The following is a 19,757-nucleotide window of genomic DNA, read 5'->3' as shown; positions in this document are numbered from 1 at the left end:
AGAAAAACTTGGCTGGATATGACACTGGGAAAGCTGGTATAACTTCAAAATTGGCCCTACTTGGAGCTGAGGGTTCAGCCAAAAGATCTTGACAGGTCCCCCTCACCCTAAGGAGGGTGAAGATCATATAGCAGATTTACCTGATTTGAAATTTCATTTTGATTTCTTTGTGGATTTGAGTTAGGCATATACAGTATTTCTCTCTCTATATACATATCGATGTCATAAAGACCATATCTAAGTCGTCTTGGGAATGTTAATAAGTGGGGACTCAGTTCTCCATAAAGGTGGGCAGAATGAATATACAGGGTAAATGCAGCTGCTCATGGAAAAAAAAATTTGTACACCAACAGCTGCTCTACATATAGCCCTGATGTCAGCAGGTGCACATAAACCCCTCTTTGTTACGTGTTAAAGCTGGAGATGGTGCTTTATGAGACAGAAGCCATACCTAAGTGGCTTACCAATTTCATGAGCATTCAACAAATTGTTAATTGCCTTTCACCTGATGGAAGAATAACTTTCTAGCTTATTTGAAAAGCAGGCAAGAACATTTCTGTGTATGTTAGTTTTACTCACAGTACCCTGCGTGCCAAATTTTGTAGAAATTCACCGGGGGGAGGGAGGGGGGGAATAATTTAAAAAAAAATGAAAACATATGTTTATTCTGATCGATGAAACACTATTACACTCAAATTCTCTCTCTCTTTTTTTTTTTTTTTCTTATTGATCTGGGGAAAAAAAAAAAGTTATGAAGAGGGAATTTAAGCAAACTTCACTGAAAATTCAAAGGAATTAAAAGCTTCTGTCTGTGTTAAGTTTCACACCAGGAAAGGTTTGCAGATCACAGTGAATAATCAAGTGACTGTACAATGTGATGCTGTGAACAAAATAGCCAGCAAGGTTAGAAGTCTAAGTGGGAGGAGGATGAACATGGGAGGATGACAGAATGCATATATTGCTCTTGTTTAAAACTGGAGAAGCTTCTTGTGAAAAGCGAAACCCATCTCCACTCAGCTTAATGCAGCACTGGTGCAATACATTGGAGGAGTTTCAAAGAAGAGCCATAAAGCTGAATAAAATCCAGCACTGAAGTGTGTTTAGTGAATCCATTTCCCTCTGGAAGATGATGCTTTCCCTTTAAAGAACAGCAATTAGGAATAACATAATTCCTGGCCTTTGCACACAGTGATATTTGTGACCAGGGTTTTGTATTCTGGCCTTAGATGACAAAACGTATTTGCTCATGAGTTAGCAGCTTATAACAAATTTCAGAGGATCTGAACATATGTGTATGTAGTTAAATCCCCTCTCTCACCCAGTTTGACAAGGACTCTTAGCTGCTTCAGACTTAGGGGTTTTCTCAATGCTGAGCCCATAAACTTTGTGGTAGGTGGGCAATCTGTTGTGTTTGTACCGCAGCAAGGTAAAAGGCCTGCCTTGCTCTTCCTGGTGGATTCAGGTAATAATTTAATAAGGACTTTTGGTTGCATTGAAGGATGTGTGGGGTTGGGAAAAATCAAGCATCTATAAATAAGAAATACTGGAATTAAAATTACCTGTGCAATTCTAAATTGGACTGCTTATGGTCATAATATCAAAGACATTATTTTTTTCCCAGCAGACCACTGCTTCATTTTGCATAGGGGAATGAATGAATCATGACCGTGAGGTAAATGAGATTATTGCCTGTATAACAGTTAGCTTATTTGCTACAGAAATTTGCACAGATATAACAAATGAGACCAGAGGAAAAGCTCTGTCTCTTTGCCCCAGGTTTTCTTCCACATACAAGCTGCTCTCATTTGCCATGTTATTTCAAGGTAATATTCTGACTTCTCTGCACTTCAGCCAGAACAGCCCTTCGATCTCTTTGCAGCCTGCCTGTCTTTGGGCAGGGTGGAAGAGATTTCTGCAAACACAAGAGTTTCTCTGCCTGAGCACGACTGACAGGGACATTCCCAAGGGTTGTCCTCTCCAGCTGCAGCAGCCCAGCACTGGAGTATGCCCACTTGGGGTGATGCCAAAAGCACTCATCTAAAAGGGTGCATTTAGGGTCGGTAGGATCTCTCGTTAGTTTAGCAGCAAAGCTAAGCATATGTGAATTATCCCCTCCATCCCCCCAGCTTTCTAATGACTAAATTCAAGCAGACTTCTGATGGCCAACCCTACCATACCCAAGTTCTTTCTCCAGAAGAGGAAAATATTAGAAGTTTTCAGTGGACAGAGGAGACAAGCAGGGCAGAAGGTTTGCCTTAAATTTGTTTTGAGAGACAACTGAACTATTATTACTAAATGAAAGAACAAAAGCAAAACAAACAAACACAAAAATGAGTCAGACGAGCATAGGGAAACATACGGAGCACAGGTACTACAGCAAAATGTAACCACCTGAAAAACAAGTATTATGATAAAAAAAGTATCAGAGTATCTGCTGTTAGCCATACGATCAGTAACAATGTATAATGCCTGGATAACTGCAGAAAAACTTAGGGCTACATATTCATGTGAGAAAACATTAGAAATAACAATTGTTAGAGCCTGCAGAGTATAGCTCGCTATTAGGGATACTTGTGAAAACGTAAGGCTGATCTTTTAAGATAGGATTTCTTTTAAGATAGGATTTCTGCATAACGGCTTGCCTGCAGAACTAAAGGGCAATGTTTAACAACCATCCTTCGGCCCTCAGTAATTTTTAACTCGCATCCCCCCATCCTGCGAGAGTCGGTGCTGCTGCGCGGTTGTGCGGCGGTGCCACAATTTGCACGCAACGTGTTTTCCTTTTTTTTTTAAAATTATTTTTTTTATTTTGTTTGGGGGGGGGATAACACCGCCCCCTTCTTTTTGGCGAAGATGGGCCACTAAAAGGGAAGCGCCCCAGTCCCGCAGCGGGCTGCATTTAAAGACTCGCCCTGTGAGGGCGAAGGACTTTTATATTTTTTTTTTTTCCTCTTTTCCTTTCTTCCCCCCTCCCTCCCCTTTTTCCCCTTCCCCCCCCGGTGGGTGCAGGGCTGGGGGGAGCGGGGCTGCCATTGTCCCCGGGGGCGGGCAGCGGGACAGCCCCGCGGCCCGGGGGGACATCGGCCGGGGGTGGCGGCGCCTCGGTGCCACCCAGCCCGGCTCGGCTCGGCTCGGCTCGGCTCGGCTCGGCTCGGCCTCCCCCAGCGCGGGTCCCGGCCGCTGCCGCCGTGCCCGGGGGCAGGGGGGGAGTGCCTTGTGCCTCCCCCCGCCTCCTCCCCGTCCAGCCCTCCTCTGGGTAGAAGGAGGGGAGGGGAGGAGGAGGAGGAGGAGGGCGAGTGGTGGGAGGGTCTCTGCATTGAAATAAACAAGCAGGCAGTTATTAAAACGGGAACATGGCGGCCGCAGCCCCAGCTTCAGCTTCGGCTTACAAAGCGAAGGTCAGCGCCGCCGGCGGCCGCGGGGGACGCCGCTGACCCCGGTACCGGCTCCCGCACGCCCCCCTCGGCCCCGGCTCGGCGGGGGGAGTGTGCCCCGGCCCCCCCCACGCCTCCCCGACGGGCACCGGGGGCCGCCCGGGGCCGCGGAGGGACGGCGGTGGCGGGCGGCTTCCCCCGCGCTGACGCCGGCCGAGGGGAGCGGGGGGGTTATGGGAGGGGGGGAACCGGGCGGGGGTCGCGGCCCCCTCGGCGGGGAGGTGAAGGGGAAGAGGGGCTGCGGGGACGCTCCTCGCGGGGGCATCGTGCGCGCACACCCCCCCTTTTTTTTTTTTTGGGGGGGGGGGGGTACTGCCCCGGGACGCCCCCCCCCCCCGTTGTGGGGGGGCTGGGGGGTGCATGCACCGCACCCTGCTGCCGCCGGGCCCGGGGGGTCGCTTCGCTGCGGCCAGGCCGGCCGGAGGTGGGGAACCGCCTCTCCGTGGCTGCCGGGGGGAGAAAGTGGGGGGAAGGCAGGGGGCGCCGCGGGGGGGACGCGGGCATCCGCCGGGGGAGGGCATGGGGCAGAGCGGCGCGAGGGTGGGGATTTCAGAGGGGTGTTTAGGATCCCCCCCCTCTCGCACGGGAAACTTGCAGGGAGGGTCTCTCCGTCCCCGCTGACAAAAGGGCTGATTTGGGGAGCAGGGCGGTGTTCGCCCCCTCCCCTTCCCCCGGCTGACAACGGCTCGGGGCCGAGCCGGCCGCCCCCTTCCCTTTTCCCTTCTCCCTTCCCATCCCGGCTCGGCTCCGCTCGGCTCCTCCAGGTGCCCTCTGCCCTTCCCGGTGGGCCGGGGAGCGCGGTAGGAAGGAGGGGGCAAAGCGGGCAACTTCTGCGAACTTTCTGCGCGGGGGTTGCGCCTGCGTGTGCGCGCCGCGCAGCGCCGGGCCGAGCCGAGCCGAACCGGGGCCGGGCCGAGCCGAGCCGAGCCGCGGAGGCTCCGCGTTCGCGCAGCCCCGGGGCGGCCGCCGCCTCCCGGGAGGGGTGGGTGGGGTGGGGTGGGGGCCCGGCCGCCGCAGTGCCGTGTGGCTGCGTGTGTGCGCGGGGCGGGGAGGACGAGGACGAGGAGGAGGAGGAGGGATGGCAGCCGGCTGGGCGCGGGGTCCCCGTGCGGGCGGGGCGGGCGGCGCCGCGCTCACCGCGGGGCTGCAAGGACGGGGGGGCCGCGGTGGTGGTGGCAGCGCCGGGAGCGGGGCCCCACGCTTTTGGGGCGGGGGGGGGAGAGGTGCCCCAAGCCCTCCTCCCTCCGCGCAGCGCGGTTGTTGCGCCCCTCCCCGCGCCGCGGGGGCGCTGCGGGTCCCCCGCTGCCGCCGCGCTCCTCGGGGGCAGTCGGGCGCGGAGTAAACGCGGAGTAACCGCGGTGTAACTGGAGCCGCGGGGTCCGAGCTGATCTCACCCTCACTACTTGCCTCTGAAGTGTGTGTGTGCAGCCCGCTGTCTGAATGCACTTGTAATTTAGCCAGGAAACAGCCTCCTCGTGAAAGGAGGCCGGCTTGCTTGTTGGGCAATAATCGATTGCTGGGTTTTCTTCTTATGCTTTTATTTCGGGGTAGTCGGTTCGGTTATAAAGCCTATTCACCTGCTGCCTGAAATATTTTTATGCTGTTTAAGAATAGTTTGAGCTCAGCGTATTGTGTCTGCCTATGACAGTTACAGCAAAGCTCTATTGCCACTGTAAATAAGTAGGCAGTTTAAGGCTGCCACTCTTTTTACTTAAAGCTTTTTTTTTTGTTGTTCTTACTTCGCTGCCATTGTGGCTGACGGCAGTCATTTGTTTTCATCCCGTTGGGTTTTTATGTGCTGAAGTATGAAATCAACTCTGGCCGGTTAATTTCCTCGCTTCTTACAACCTGAGAGTGGCGTTGGGCCACCTGGTGGGCTCCTCTCGTGGGGGATCCCTCTAAGAGGCCGCCTGGGCAGGGGGAGCTGCTGATCCACTGTGCTGGGTGCTCGCAGAGAAATGGCAGCGTTGGGTGCCCTCGAGAACCTCATGCTGAAGCTGTTATTCCCCAAAGCGACGTTCTTGTTCCCTTATGAACAGTGTAAGACCCCTGTGAATGAAAACTGGCCGTTTTACCACAGATTGTGTGGGTACTGCACCTCCTACGTAGTTTTCAGAACACTTGCTTGTTTACGTCAGCAGTGGCGTCATAAATAGGGTACATCAGGCTCGTGCAAATTTGCACATACATATGTGTTTGCAGGCATGTGTGGACACCCATGAATTTGTGTTCCTTACTTTGACATTTCTAATATAGCCCTCAAGTAGCTGTATTACGCTGGAACACAGAAGTTGGCTGCACTCTGTCATGGGAGATAGAGATGTAAATTTGTCCCCCTGCTCTCCCTAGGTTATTCCTCAAGTTTACAAGAGGTGCTGTGATAAGCTTAATGTCCATTTGTGATCCGGGGTCTTGAGCAAAATACTCAGTCATGGAATCAACCCTCAGAAATATTCAGAACAGCTTTGGAAAGAATGGTTGATCTTAAATGGCATACAAATATCTGAAGAATCATGTAATTTTTAGTATGTTTGTGTATCATTTTGATGAGCATTATGTAATAAATGCCTGACAAAGGTGGTGTAATTGTCTTTTTTTTTTTTTTCAGCCGGCAAGTTCTTTTATTTCACGTAAAAGCTGAAGGTTTCTCAACTTTATATTTTCTCAGGCTTGTGGTCTTTACTAGCAAAAGGATCCATATACTACACTGATACTTCATGAGTATCTCTGTAGTTTCTGAAGATGCTTTTTTGCAAGATGTGTAGCTGTTCTTGTGTTCCTCTTTGTGTGTCCTGGTGGTGTCAGTGCTATATTCGAAACTCAAGACATTTGAGGAAGGAATACATTATTCCTATCAAGAATGAAACTGTTGGAATAAGACAGTTCAGTTTTAAGTTCTTAAACCATAGCTACGTAATTTGAGAGTGAAAACGTTCAAAGATCATTCCCCTTGGACAAAAATGGGAAAGTATTAGGGATTTGTTCACGTAGGAAGTAGTGTATTGTATTAAACTGAAGCCATGAAGTCAAGATTAATTATTTAAGAATATTTGTGTTTTTATAATCCTTTAGGATGCAGCTTGCTCACTGTAAGTCTGCAAGACTCTGTCATGAGAATGAAAGTGTTGATGTTCAACACTTCCCTCCATCGCTGAAAGAGAGTAAGAGCTAGTCCATCTGTAGAGAGCACAGGTTTTTCAGCAGGAAGAACAAAGTCATTGGGAAAGACAGCTGCTGCTACAGTGCCCACAGTCTTCTGGTCTTTCCCTTTGTTACTGATGTCACTGTCTTATTGGCAAAATCTGGGGCTCAACATTGAGCCTGAGTTTTGGTAGCACCTGAAATGAGAATTGTGGAAATTGCAGAGGCTTGTGAGACTTAAAACCTTGAGGATGCTGTCAGCTCATTGAAGAGAAAAAGCTGAGCGTGAGACTGGTGCCAAATTCAAGTATAAATGTAACTCTCTTTGTCTGCTCAGTACTAATTGTGCGCTGAAGAAAGGCAATACTGAGCTAATGCTGTTTCTGCCAAATTCATTTTTTGTATGTTTGCTGTGCTTAGCCTCTCTAAACAATGCAATTCGTATTCAAGTACGTATAAAGTATTTAACAAATTCCACGCGTTTTCTTTAGAATTCTTACCTTCATTAAAATGTTCGGTATTCATTTATTTCTGTGTCTGGCTTCTGGCTTCTGAGGCCAAAGGTGAGATGTGTTGTTACACGGTATATACCCTTGTGTGTGACTTAGCATTTTAAACTAAGGACAGAGTAATGTTGATATTTACTTTTGTAGAAGGTATATTACAGCATCCATTCATGTACTCGTTTTCTACTATTAGCTAATTTAGTTACAGATGGCTACTCTGGCAGGATCCCTTATTTTTATTTTTAAATAAGGTGAAGTTCAGTGCACTACTTTATTTGTGTTAGTTGTTAAAACATTCTCATGCTCCTGGTGGCAGATAAAGACAAATCTGTCAATGTAATCCTGAGAGCAAGGGAGGCGGAGAGGGAGAAACAGGGAGGGACTGGGGGGGGCGGGGGGGAACCCTCCTGAGCATATGGAGACATCCAGAAAAAGATGTGCATCGTCAGCTGTGATTCCATTGTGTGCTTGCAGACAGGAGCTGAGCTTTTCTTCTCCTGGGAATTTAAACCTTACAGAAGTATTCTTTGACTTTTACCCGTCAGGGTAATCGTGCTTAGATAACGTACACTTCACATGTTTATTGTAGATAGTATTTTGATAATATTTTTAAGATTTCAGGGGAAACATGAAACACAAGGAGTCCTGCTCTGTGATGGAGTTGCAGTTTGAGCAGGCGCGCATATAGGTGAAATGGTAACTTTGAGTAGTAAGAATAATTTGTAATGTTACATCAGTGGTTACATATTACTAAAGCAGCTTACCAGTTTGAGGCTAATAGTTTGTCAGCAGTATTTGCATTATGCAAACACTCCCTATTTTTAATGATTCAATAGCTTAGCCTCTTCAAAATATACCAAGTAGAAATGGGACATGGAAAATGACAGCTTGCATAGTTTAATCAATTTAGGGTGCAGCATTTAAAATAAATAAATAAATAAAAATCCAAGCTAAAACAAACAAACAAAAAACACCACCACAAATCATCATGGTGTATTTTTAAATAAGGGCTTAAGCAAACAAACAAAAAATCCCAAACAGAACAATTTTGTCAGTGTAGTGATGTGAGTATTCAGAAATAGTATTAACATTAATTTACATAATGAAAAAAACTGAGCGGAAGAAATTCATTTTCTTCTGCTCAGTCCTACATTTACTTATTACCTAGAACAGTGTTTCCTCTCCTGAGCATTTAGAATACTTCTGCTGCTTTATAAAATTACTTGGGGTTGATGAATAACTCAAAAAATACATCTTGAATGTGGTGGATTCACTGCATTACATTTTGTTAATATTTATGATTTTTCAATCTTGTTCTATGGAAATAAGATGTTTTTCAAGTTAAGTGTAATAGAAATTTTACTTAGTTTTATGGAAATAATACAGGCACGATTCCTATGGAAAGCGTATGGTCACTGGGGTGCTTGGCTTTTTGAAGTTTGAAATTAGTTCATTAATTTAAATGTCTAAAGCTATACAACAACACATTAACAATACATACTTTTTTTTCTTCTGCAGCTGCATCATTATACCATTTGAAGCCTTGCATTTCCTTAAATGGCTTCCATAACAATCTCCCATTAATACAGTTACTGGCATATATTATTCTTTCTTTGCTCTCATTTTCACAGCTATAACTGATGGTAAATCTCACTCTTTCTGTGAGTGTGCTCTGATAAGATTTTTCAGGAGCCTTTTTGTAATATGCTTCTGCTTTTTGCAGGTAACATGCAGTGCCCTCTCTGCAAATCCTAATTACATTTTTTTCTTTTTTAACTTGAATTTACTCCTTGTTTAGAAAGGATAACGTAACATAGACTATTTTAGCAAAATATATGGAAACTATTAATGTATTAATGAAAGGGCAGGGAGTTTAGGCGACAAATTAAAGATATCTACCGAAAATGTTAATTTATCCATAAATCTCAGGTAGTACAGGTCACATGAGCTTCTACGGGGGGGGGGGGGGGGAGATCCTTGGATATAGTGAGATCATATATCTGATGTAGTGATGACTGAGTGTTGCTATTTTGATGCTTTTTTAGTGAGCTATGTAAGACATATTGTTGCTCTTTGGTAGGATTTATAGTGGACATATCACAATTGGCTGCTTTATTGGCTGCCTCAGTGGAAAAGTCTGGGATTGAAGAATGGGGATGGAAAGTGAAATAACATTTTACTTGTTAGGTCAGGATTATTATGGAATCTTATTCTGTCCATGTGGTAATTCATCTGTGTGTGAACAGATTTAGTTTTTCATTGCTGTCAGTATTGATCTCTAATGAGCCTTACAAATGGATTTTGAAGAAAATTACTCCAATTAAAAACAATGTAGTTTGTCACTTATTTGTACCTCACAGATTATGTAGGAAGTACTAAATTGCATTTAAAAAGAAAACTTTATGAGGGAGGAGGAAGTTCTGCCTATGAATAAATTTGATAGTATATACTGACACTTTTATTACAGGTAGTTTATGAACTTACAAATTCATCACACACCTGTGTGACAGAATCAAATTTAAAAATAAAGTTAAGGTCATATGCTTTTCGTACCTGTGCAAATGAGAGTTCAGACATCACCTGGTTTACACTGGAGATTATTTTCCATCACAGTCCTTCCATCCTGTTTTGAGCTTGCCAGGTAGCTCTTCGGTTTCCATCCTTTACTGTTTCTAAAGTAATGTCAGGGCTTGCAGACCAACCACGGAGGTTATTCCCAGAAATAAATGCAATTATCTTCAACTAATTTCACTTGCTGCCCTTATACAAATTTGTACCTTGGTCTCCAGAGATATGAGTGATGTCCTCTTCCTTTCCTATCAATTTCTTAGAACAGTTTCATAGAGTAGGAAGATTGTGAGCTTATACAGGTGAATACATTATTTACTTTATCTAATTTCAGTTGCAGTTTCAAGGAGGATACTTCTTCAAGTCAAGTCTGCATTTTTTTTAAGAAATCAGAATTTAAAACCAGGATTATGTGATTTCGTTTTAGTAGGACTAGGATACTTGTTGCCTTTATTTTAATTTTTTTTTTTTGTAAGTCAACCTGTTGATACTTTACTGGCTCTAAAATGCAGTTCTAATAACATAGTTTAAAGATTTTTTTTTTTTTTTAAGTATCACAGCTTACTTTGATACAAAGATACTGCATTTCTAGTGAGGCCTCCCAGTGTTTTTCTTGCTATGGTTTTTCTTGAAATTAACGTTAACTGACAGACGTCACTTTAAAGACCATTTCTTAACATAGGAGTGAGGGAATCTGAAGATTGTATGTATGTGATCAAAAAATATATTCACTAGGCTTGCATGCATTAAATAAAGGTCTATTCTGCACGTCTGAAAGTGGTTGTCTTGCACTCCCTTCTTTTTAGCTAAACTGTAGTTTGTAGCGTTGATATTTTGTTCTCTTCACAACTTAGAGCCTTTATGGGGCAAGGAGTTAACATATCTTACACTGCTACAGGTAGCTGGAATGCAGATGTCCATTTGCACTGTAAAAGAAATAAATTATTGTAAATGAATGGAAAATAAATATGTGAAGTGGCTTGAAGTCAGGATGTTATTTTGGGCCCTATCAGTTGCACTTAGTTATTATGTTTGCCTTTTAAAAGTTTTCTTTTACTCTCCAGTCTATGGAAGATTGAACGGTGGTGTTGGAAAGCTGCAAGTGTGAAGAATAGAAACTATAATATATTCCATTTTTATATCATAGCTAATGCTTATAATTTGTACACGTTTTAAGGCAGAGGCTCTTTCATCATGTAGGTCTTTGTTTGAGACCTATATGCAGGCCTTTGAGCACCCTTGCACAAAGCCAGCTTTCACAGTAATATACTTTTAATAGTGGTGGTTTCTCTTCGGTTTTCAGGGGCATCCCAAGAACCTTCTGATTCTTGTGGGTATGATTTGCATGGGAATAGGTACTAGCAATGCCTTGTTCCAGTGTTGCTTTTACTTTGTTTTTCAGAAAGGGCTTCGAGAAAGGAAAATAAGGACTAATAGATAACTTCAGTGTGCAGTGTTCATCAGTTTTCCTCACTGATAATCTAGTTTAATTACAAGTATAAATCTGGAATATACCATGTGTTTGGGTACATCAAGCTTATCACTGGTTTATGTACAATTTAAGACTTTTGCTTAAAAAGAAACACTTTGTTAGCAGTATTTTGAAGATAGTATTTAACCTATGAAACTATCGTGTATTGTCTTGGTTTTCAGACAGCCCTATCATTATTATTTAAAATGTTATACAAATAGAAAAAAATGAAAATGACAAGTTTTGCTGGTCTTTCATCATTGTGGCACTGTGCCCAGTGAGCTGTAGAGTAGCCATTGGGAATCATCTTACTCATGTGCAGACATTTTGAGCAGTGATATTGGAAGGCCACATAGATCAGGAGGTGAGGACCCCAAAATAAATTAGCAGGAGGAACACACCAGCCATCCTTGTTGAGACAAGATGGTACTTGAGTGGTGCCCATCCTCCTTTGCTGGTGTGCAGCAGTTGAAAAGATGGGCATGATGAGGAGGATTCAGCCCTTCTAGAGTTGGGAGATGAATGGAAAACAATTCTGTCTACACAGACATTCTTGTTGTTATTGCAATCCTATGGCAAAGGGCCATCCCACTATGGCTGGGGCTGAAGCCCTCGCTCTCTGCCTTTGGCCCAAAGGGCACCCAGTGGCTATGCCTCATCATCTGCTTGGGCAGGGGCTTCTCCTTACTGAATCCCTCTGAACTGCAGGTGTCTGGCAGAAATTGTAATTCCTGCTAAAATGCTAAATGATCTGGTGTTTTACTTTATAATTTCACTCTAAGACATGACCGTGTTTTGTGTGAATGAGGGCCAACTCCAAGGCCAAAATTAAAATTAATAAAAAAAAAAAAAAGTGGTTTGTAGACCTTGTATAATTCTTAGGCATTCCTGAGAAAGTAATGTTTTCAGATCTTCTGTGTATGTATTTTATACAAAAATACTTTTTTATTAGTGGGTCCTCTGAATAGTCTGTTACTGTAGTGATATCCTGCCTGAACTAGAAAAAATTCAGCAGATCTTATTTGAAGTTTTCTTGTGAGATGGTGATATTGACAGAAATCATATAGTTGTCTAGAAATCCCACTTTTCTCAAGGCGTAATTAGTGCTTTTTGTTGATGACACGTAGCTTATCTTCCATTATGTTTATGTTCTGCCCTTTTGTTAGTCAGAAAGAAATTAGAGAACTTTTTGGTAGCTTGCTTGGATACATTTGACATAAAGTACTTGTCTGACTTAAAAACAAAAGTCCAGGTATAATATTTTTGTGGACAGTGTCATTTTAATATTGCCCACCTCCTCTTCTTTCTTGAAGAAATGCACGTTGCTTTGTGATGCTTGTCTTCTGCTCTTCTGGCATCTTAAGTTCTGTACTAATGAAGAGAGATTTTTTGTTGTTGTTTGTTAGTTGTTTTTTAATTTGTCCACCGATACTCATCATTCAAGTCAGAGATCTTGTAAGTGGAGACTCAGAGAAGAAACATGCTTCTACACATACAATTTTTAATAATGTTTGAGAAGCATTTTATAAAAACATCAGTTTCTCCTTTTTAGAGATTTGAAACTCATAAGTTACAAAGTCAGCCAGCCAAGCAGTCAACCAAAAAAGGAACCAACCACTTTCACAGAGAGTTCCCACAGATTCTTTTGTGAAAACAGGGACTACATACCATGTAAATTAATTTAAACGTCTTAGTTGCTATCACTGCAAATTTGCAGGAGGTAGCAGGTAAAGAGGAAGCTGTGTGCCTGGAGTGATTGTGTAACTAGAAGGAGATTGTTATGTCTGGAAAAAGAGATAATGTTCTGCAACATACATAATGTTTCCCTCATGATGTTACGCTTAAAAGTGAGATGTGCTAACCATTGTATTTTCATTTTTCTTTGCCTGTCTAAAACCAAAAAAACTAATATTTTTCTCATAATTTTTTTTCACAGCATACTTGAGATACATCTGAGTATTGGGGTCCCTCATGCACACAGCATCTAGAACTCCCTGCCTGCCTCGCTGAGTCTCGGTGAGTTCTCCGTCATGTTTAATTAGACCGCCTTACAGTTTTATCTCCTTTGCTGAGGAATTTGACGTGAGGCATCTTAAAGTGATTGTGTGGATACAGCAGAACAAACCCTGGTGTTAAGTGATGTGTGATATTACAGTCAGAGGAAATATGAACGTTTTAGAGACTTTCAACAATTATGCTCAAACTGGTTATGAAAGCAGGGAGCTTGCTTTAGCTCCAGGACCAGGAATGGGACTCTGTTCTGCGAAGGCTGAAGGGGATAAATATGTGATGCTTCTGCACATGAAGTTTGTTTGATACTTCATCCTTTTACTAAGGAACTGGTGTTTTTCCAATGTGCTGATTATGGTCTGTCTTTCTGTGAAGGTTGAGTATGAAGTAATACAAGCTTTTCCATCCAACTATCTGCACTAATAAATTACTTAAATTGAGGGCTGAAATAGGTATAATGACACTGATGACTTAAACTGCTTGTTGCTCAAGAATTACTGTCTGATGGCTCCATCAGGCAGTGCTGTGCCTGTTTAACTCTGCTCACAAGAAGGGATAATACCACTGAGAATTAGAAAACAGGACCCCTGTGGATTGTTTAAATGCAGACTAATAATAGTTTGGTAGTGCAGTGAAAGAAAGTAGAATATAAATGCTGTGTTTTTATTTTAGGTATGTTTAATATATCAATATACTCACTTGGTATAAATCTTTTACAAATACACATTTGAGATTTTATGTGAGAACCTTTTCAGGGTACTCATGAATAAATGTTGTCTTTTAACACATAGAGTGACTTATTAAGGTCAGAAATATGTATTTTTGAGGCTTGCACACTAAATATAGAGGTGGGGAATGAGCCAACTAAGAAGGGTTTGGGTTTTTTTTTGGGCATAGCTGTTTATACAATGCCAGCCATTTATGGGTAAAATTATGTATGTCTACATCAAGTATCATTTCCTCTTTTGTTAATTACATTGAGCTTTTTTTTCTTGCAAAGTAACAATGCTTTTCTTTAAACTGAAATGAGATTTAAGAAGCTTTTCAGTGCTTCTGTTTTTCTGCCTTTTTCCTTGGCTGTTCTAATAGTAAGAATTTGCAGTTCATTGCATTCAATAGACTTCATAATACTGGTTGAATAGTTTGTTTATATATTAACTTGAAAATGTTGTGCCATGTAGATGTTATTTATTACTTAGTTACACTTATTGCTTACACTATATTTATTTACACTACTTACTGGAGATGTATAATGATCACAATGTGTACATGCAGATTTTCTCAGTAATAAGCTATTTTTTGTGATCATTTAAATTAATTTCTTAAAAAGAAGAAAGTAAGAATCTCAAAATATGTTGATTTTTTTCTTTTTCTATTGAATAAAAGACTCGTAATAGAATGAGTTAGGTATGAATAATGAAGAAAGAAAAATGTCACTGCCAAAATTCCCCATAGAGAACATGAAATTTTATTGTCAAATTGATAGCATGTTTGTTTTCATTTCAGTTGTCTTGATTGCAATTTTCTATCAAACAGAGAATGCATTAGGTTAAGACTGAAAAAGGTAAATATTCAAATAAAAAGCAATTTACGTATAATTGCCTTTTTTCCTAATTAATTAATGTGAGTGGGGGGAAAAAAACTTTATTTTGCTTAGTGCTGCTAAATTCTGCACCAAAATTCCAAATTCGTTTAGTTGATACAGTGACAGAAAGTAGTATGGTACTTTTGCAGATACTAAATAAAACATAGTTGCTGTGTATGAAAAGCTCAAAGCTTTTAATATGAGCAACTAAGAGATAAATATTTGTATGTGAAGCCTGTGGAACAGTGAGGAAGAAAACAGTGTTAAAAAAAAAGTTCCATGAAAAGATTTGAAGCCAAGGATGAACCTGGAAATAGAGAGGCAGCTCTCCAAAAATAATATCCTAAAGTTCTAAAATGGATAGGTACCCACATGTTCACATGATAGCTAAGGGAAAGGGAATTGCATAAGATATGGAGTATCTTCAAACTTTGGTTCCTTTGAATCCTCAGAAGTGTTAACATTGACTTCTGAATTCCTGGGATCTCAGTCCTATTTTTTTATTTATTCAGAGTTTCACATTCTCCAGTGCAATATCAGAGAGAAATTATATTAATTTATATCAACTATTAATGTCTGAACTTAGAAAATGTTTACAAGCATCTTCAGTGTGGGAGACAGAGGGATTTGGCCAACCTCTTTTCAGTGGTTTGTGGGGACAGGACAAGGGGCAATGGCCACAAAATGGAGCACAGGAAGTTCCACACCAACATGTGAAAGAAATTCTTCATGGTGATGGAGCGCTGGAACAGGCTGCCCAGGGAGGTTGTAGAGTCTCCTTCTCTGGAGATACTTAAGGCCCGTCTGGACGCCTACCTTGGCAGCCTGCTCTAGGGAACCTGCTTTGGCAGGAGGGTTGGACTCGATGTCTTGAGGTCCCTTCCAACCCCTACAACTCTGTGATTCTGTGAAAAGATATACTAGCTGGAATCTCTTAAGAAATTCTGTCCTCAGCTTTTGATATGAGCTGCCTGTGGAATAAATGTTGTGTTTGACTGTATGTTGTGGGACTGTAACACGATTGTGTGCATTCAGCCTCTCTGCCACTGCAGTAAGCTTTGCAGCAAGTGAAACTACTGCTTAATACTGGATGGATATATTCTGAATATAATGTAGTGCATAAGAGTTTGAGTCCTGGACTGGTTCAACAGCTTTAGAGTATATATGCATAAGCATATAGAAATAATGTAAATGCTAGAATTTGTGACTACACCCTTGGAAATCTGGTGGTTAGGGTCATACAAGATAGCTGCTGTGCCCTACCAGAAGGGTGTGCAGTTAGAGATAGTCAGACTTCAGTTTTTAAACAAACCACCGAGATAAAAATACTAACCTTAGTTCCTAATTTAAAGGTTTTCTGTCAGAAAACATCTTCTGTCTCTTTCTCCTTTTCTTTCTGCTTGAGATGGTTTCTTTTGCAGTGAATGTTTCTCAGGGGAAAAAAAGAATGCAGAGTAGAGGAATCTCACTTTTCTGTCACTCTTGATGAGAGTCTGTTTCAATCCAACTTTGTAGTGATTTCATTGGCATTTGTGTTGTAGTTAGTGTCAAGCGTGATGCATAGAAAATACTTGTGTTTGTTATGAGTTGTAGTACTCCTTGTTGCTCACAGCAGTCATCGATAAAATTCTGACAGATGTCCCACTTTTGACTGTGTCCTCCTAATATGTGTAAAGGGAGTGCTGTCAGAAAACACAGTGTAAGAGTGAAAATAAAAGTACCTTATGTTGAAGCAAGTTTTAAGAGCGTTCACTGTTAGCTTGAAGATGCATGTGAAGAAAGATTACAGTAGGTTCCATGTATGAAATATAAATAAAAGTGTGAGAGAGAGAGAGAGAGAGAGATCACTTCTATCAAAATGCAAAGTTGTGCTGGGATAGAGCCCACCAAGAGCACAGGAGTGAGTTCACAACACCTTAACTCCTATAGGGTCTGTATTTCCGAAATACTTGAAGTAAAATAGTTATTGATCACAGGAATAGATATTTTTTTCTGACTTAGGTCTTCTCATTTGAAGAGGAATCTATGAGGCAGTTTTAACCTAGTTTGAATTGGTTTGTGCTAAATAAAGAGAATGTGGTCACATTTCTTAGACCTCAAAACTGAGGAGCTCTGTTTTGCATGAAATATGATCAGATTTTTCTGTTTTCAGTCACTCCTGTTCAGTAGCGACAGTTAACATGAATTGCCTATAAAGATGCCTGTAAAAGTAGATGCTTGATTATAGTGAATTTAATGCAGTCAGGGTTAAAATGATACTGCTAATCTGAGAGCAAACTTTCTGTGTGGATGGTACAGTGAGAATGTTCCACAGACGTAGAGAAATGAGCATCTATTAAGATTTATTAAATTGACCCATATATTATTATTAATTCCTTCCTTGAATTACAAATGGAGATTATGGAAATCCTTGGTTTTTATTGTGTGGGAGAGTTGAAATTCACACAAATATACTATATTGCATTTCCTTTAAAATTAGTGAAAACAGGGTTATAGAGAAATCTCATCATCCTTGCAACTAGCAGATCTAGATTCGTTAATAATGAAAGCAGATTAAAAGGACTCTAATAGTTTTGAGGCCACAACGTTCAAATTCACTTTAAGTCTGAAGTAAACTGTCCTTAAATATGTAAAACTCATTAATTACTGTGAATGGACTTAAATGGAGTGCTCTGTCAATGAACTTCTTACTGAGCTGATAGAACCAAACTTCATATATCAAGGACTGTTGAAAACACTATCATTCAATTGATTGAAATTTGCCTTTTCTAGCTATATCCAGGAAGATTATTTCTAACACTTCAGTTTCAGTGAGATATATAAAAAATATTTAGGAAATGAGATTGCTAACTTGATTTTATTCACTTCTTAAATATTGGTTTTGACTTAGTAATGGGCTTTGGTAAGATTTTTTTTCATTTCTTACCTTGATAGGAACGATTTTATGTGGGCAAAGGTATAGTATATATGCATTTGCAGAAGGAATAGCTGTCATTATTGTCTGTGGAAAATCAATATATATTTTAAATATAGATTGATGACATTGTACCACTGGTATTGGAGCCTGAGAATTCTAAAGGGGTCAAGAACAGGACAACTGAGCACTTGCATCATCAAAGAAGATGAGATGCATTTACTCGGGCAAATTTTCCTCTGGGCTTGCCTTTAGCCCCTGAATTGGGAAGAGTGAAATATTTACCCAGCTCAGCTCTTGACAGCAAATAGTATTAATTAAATACAGGGCTTGAAAATGACACTGGTATTTCGGATTAAGGCCAGTAGATTTTGCCTTGGCTTTCTGGAAATTGAATTCCAGTAGTCTGTTTATTTGACAGCATTATAGTACAATAATTTGAGGTTCATGGATATTTCTGTACATTAAAGTGGGTGAATTTTTATCATGCCATGATGCTGGGATGTTAAATTCTGAAGACTTATGTGACGAGAATAGTAAACAAATTTGCAGCGGGTTAATATAAAGTGTGGCACACTGTTTCTATCTGATTAATTTACCTTTATATTAACTGGATTGGCAAGAAATTGTAATTTTTAAATAAACTTTGGATGCTGAAAAATTCAGTCTCAGATAAGTTACAGATTTTAAGTTTAATATTATTAAGTTGGTTTAGAAATATCTCTTAAACTATGCATAGCTTGATAAGACACCTTATCTTAACAATTTGGAAAGAGAAAAGTTATTTTCCTTCCCCAGAAAGGACAGCCATTTGTGGTTACCTGGCTACGTAGAGATCAGATTTTAGTATATGTGTCTAGTAACTTATGATCCAGATTCTTCCTCTTTTTCATTATCTGTGCTTTTGTTCCTTCAGTAGTCCCAGTTCAATAAACTAAAGTGTTCAGTATACACCAAGCTCCATATCTTTCAAAGTGACAGCAATAGGCAATCTAGGAACATTTAAAATTAGAATTGAGAAGAGAGTTAGTTTTATAGTGGGTATCGCAAATCAGTTCATCCTTGAGGGAGACTGCAGTAATGTCATACTGAGTTAAAATGTTTCCATTCGTGCTCTTCCAGTATCTTTTTCTTTTGCTTATATTCTGATATTTTCATGTAAACTTTGAATCATCATCTTTACAAGTAACCCGTTGAACTGAAGATCCATTTTTGCTTTGGGTTCCTTTGTCCTTTAATCTCTAGGCACTTATCTCACAGTCATAAGAGTGAGATGTCTTCATTTTTATTTTTTAGTCCAGGGTGTAAGCTTGACCCTAACTCTACTGTGTGGTGGCAAAGTTAGTAGTACTTCAAAATGGGATTGAAACATCTGTATTTCTCTGAAGGTAGGTGGCCAACATGTATTAAATTTCACTTGGGTTAATTTTTATGGCCTTCCAGTTTTCAGACTTTTTTTTTTTGCTTGGCTTCTCTTGACAAATCCTGCTTAGCTCTATTTGTATCAGTACAGCTGAAGAGACTCATGAAAAAACTTTTCCTGTCAGGAATTGTGGTATGTAACTTCCTGAATATATCCTACAGTGGAATAAGTTTTGTGTGTGTCTGATGATACATGAAGTTTCATGCATGACTGCCAGTGTTTAAAATATTCCTCGTCCATGACTGTGATTCTGGTCTTGCATTCCGTATGAGCCTGCTCTTTTGTTCGTTATTCAAGTTCGCAGCTCCTGGTCTGCACTGAAATATCTAGGGGATCAATACATGTGAGTCTATTGTATAACACTTATGATTGCCATACTTATAACATACTTGACACAAATACACAAAAGGGGAGAAAAAACAACACAATAGGCCATTTTATATGAAACAGCCCATGCTATTCTGCTGCTGTCATACACCAAGTGTGCTATCATCACTATTGTATACCACAGGTGATGTGCTACAACATGAATTGTCAAATGAATTATGTTCTGTTAATTTTCTGCTTTCACTGATTAGTGTCAGATATGCTGTGTGTACAGCATACCTGTATAGTACTAATTTATTTCTGCATATCAGCCTAGAATCACATACACGGTGCTCAGGTCCTGTTTTAAGTATTGTGGGTACTATTTAAAATACAGAA

General features: G+C 41.0%; 1 protein-coding gene across 1 annotated transcript in view; it reads left to right on the top strand.

Moving 5' to 3' along the window:
* Nucleotides 1–3,380: 3,380 nt before the first annotated feature.
* The window catches only part of NCOA2 (nuclear receptor coactivator 2), a 198,722-nt gene continuing 182,345 nt past the window's right edge, over nucleotides 3,381–19,757 (top strand). Inside the window, 2 exon segments of the mRNA XM_050708727.1 lie at nucleotides 3,381–3,439; nucleotides 13,057–13,136. The gene's annotated coding sequence lies outside the window, so the exon portion shown is untranslated.

This window comes from Cygnus atratus, chromosome 2, assembly GCF_013377495.2.
Source record: "Cygnus atratus isolate AKBS03 ecotype Queensland, Australia chromosome 2, CAtr_DNAZoo_HiC_assembly, whole genome shotgun sequence".
In the NCBI taxonomy this organism is placed as follows: Eukaryota; Metazoa; Chordata; class Aves; order Anseriformes; family Anatidae; genus Cygnus; species Cygnus atratus.
This window is presented reverse-complemented; position numbering and strand designations above follow the sequence as displayed.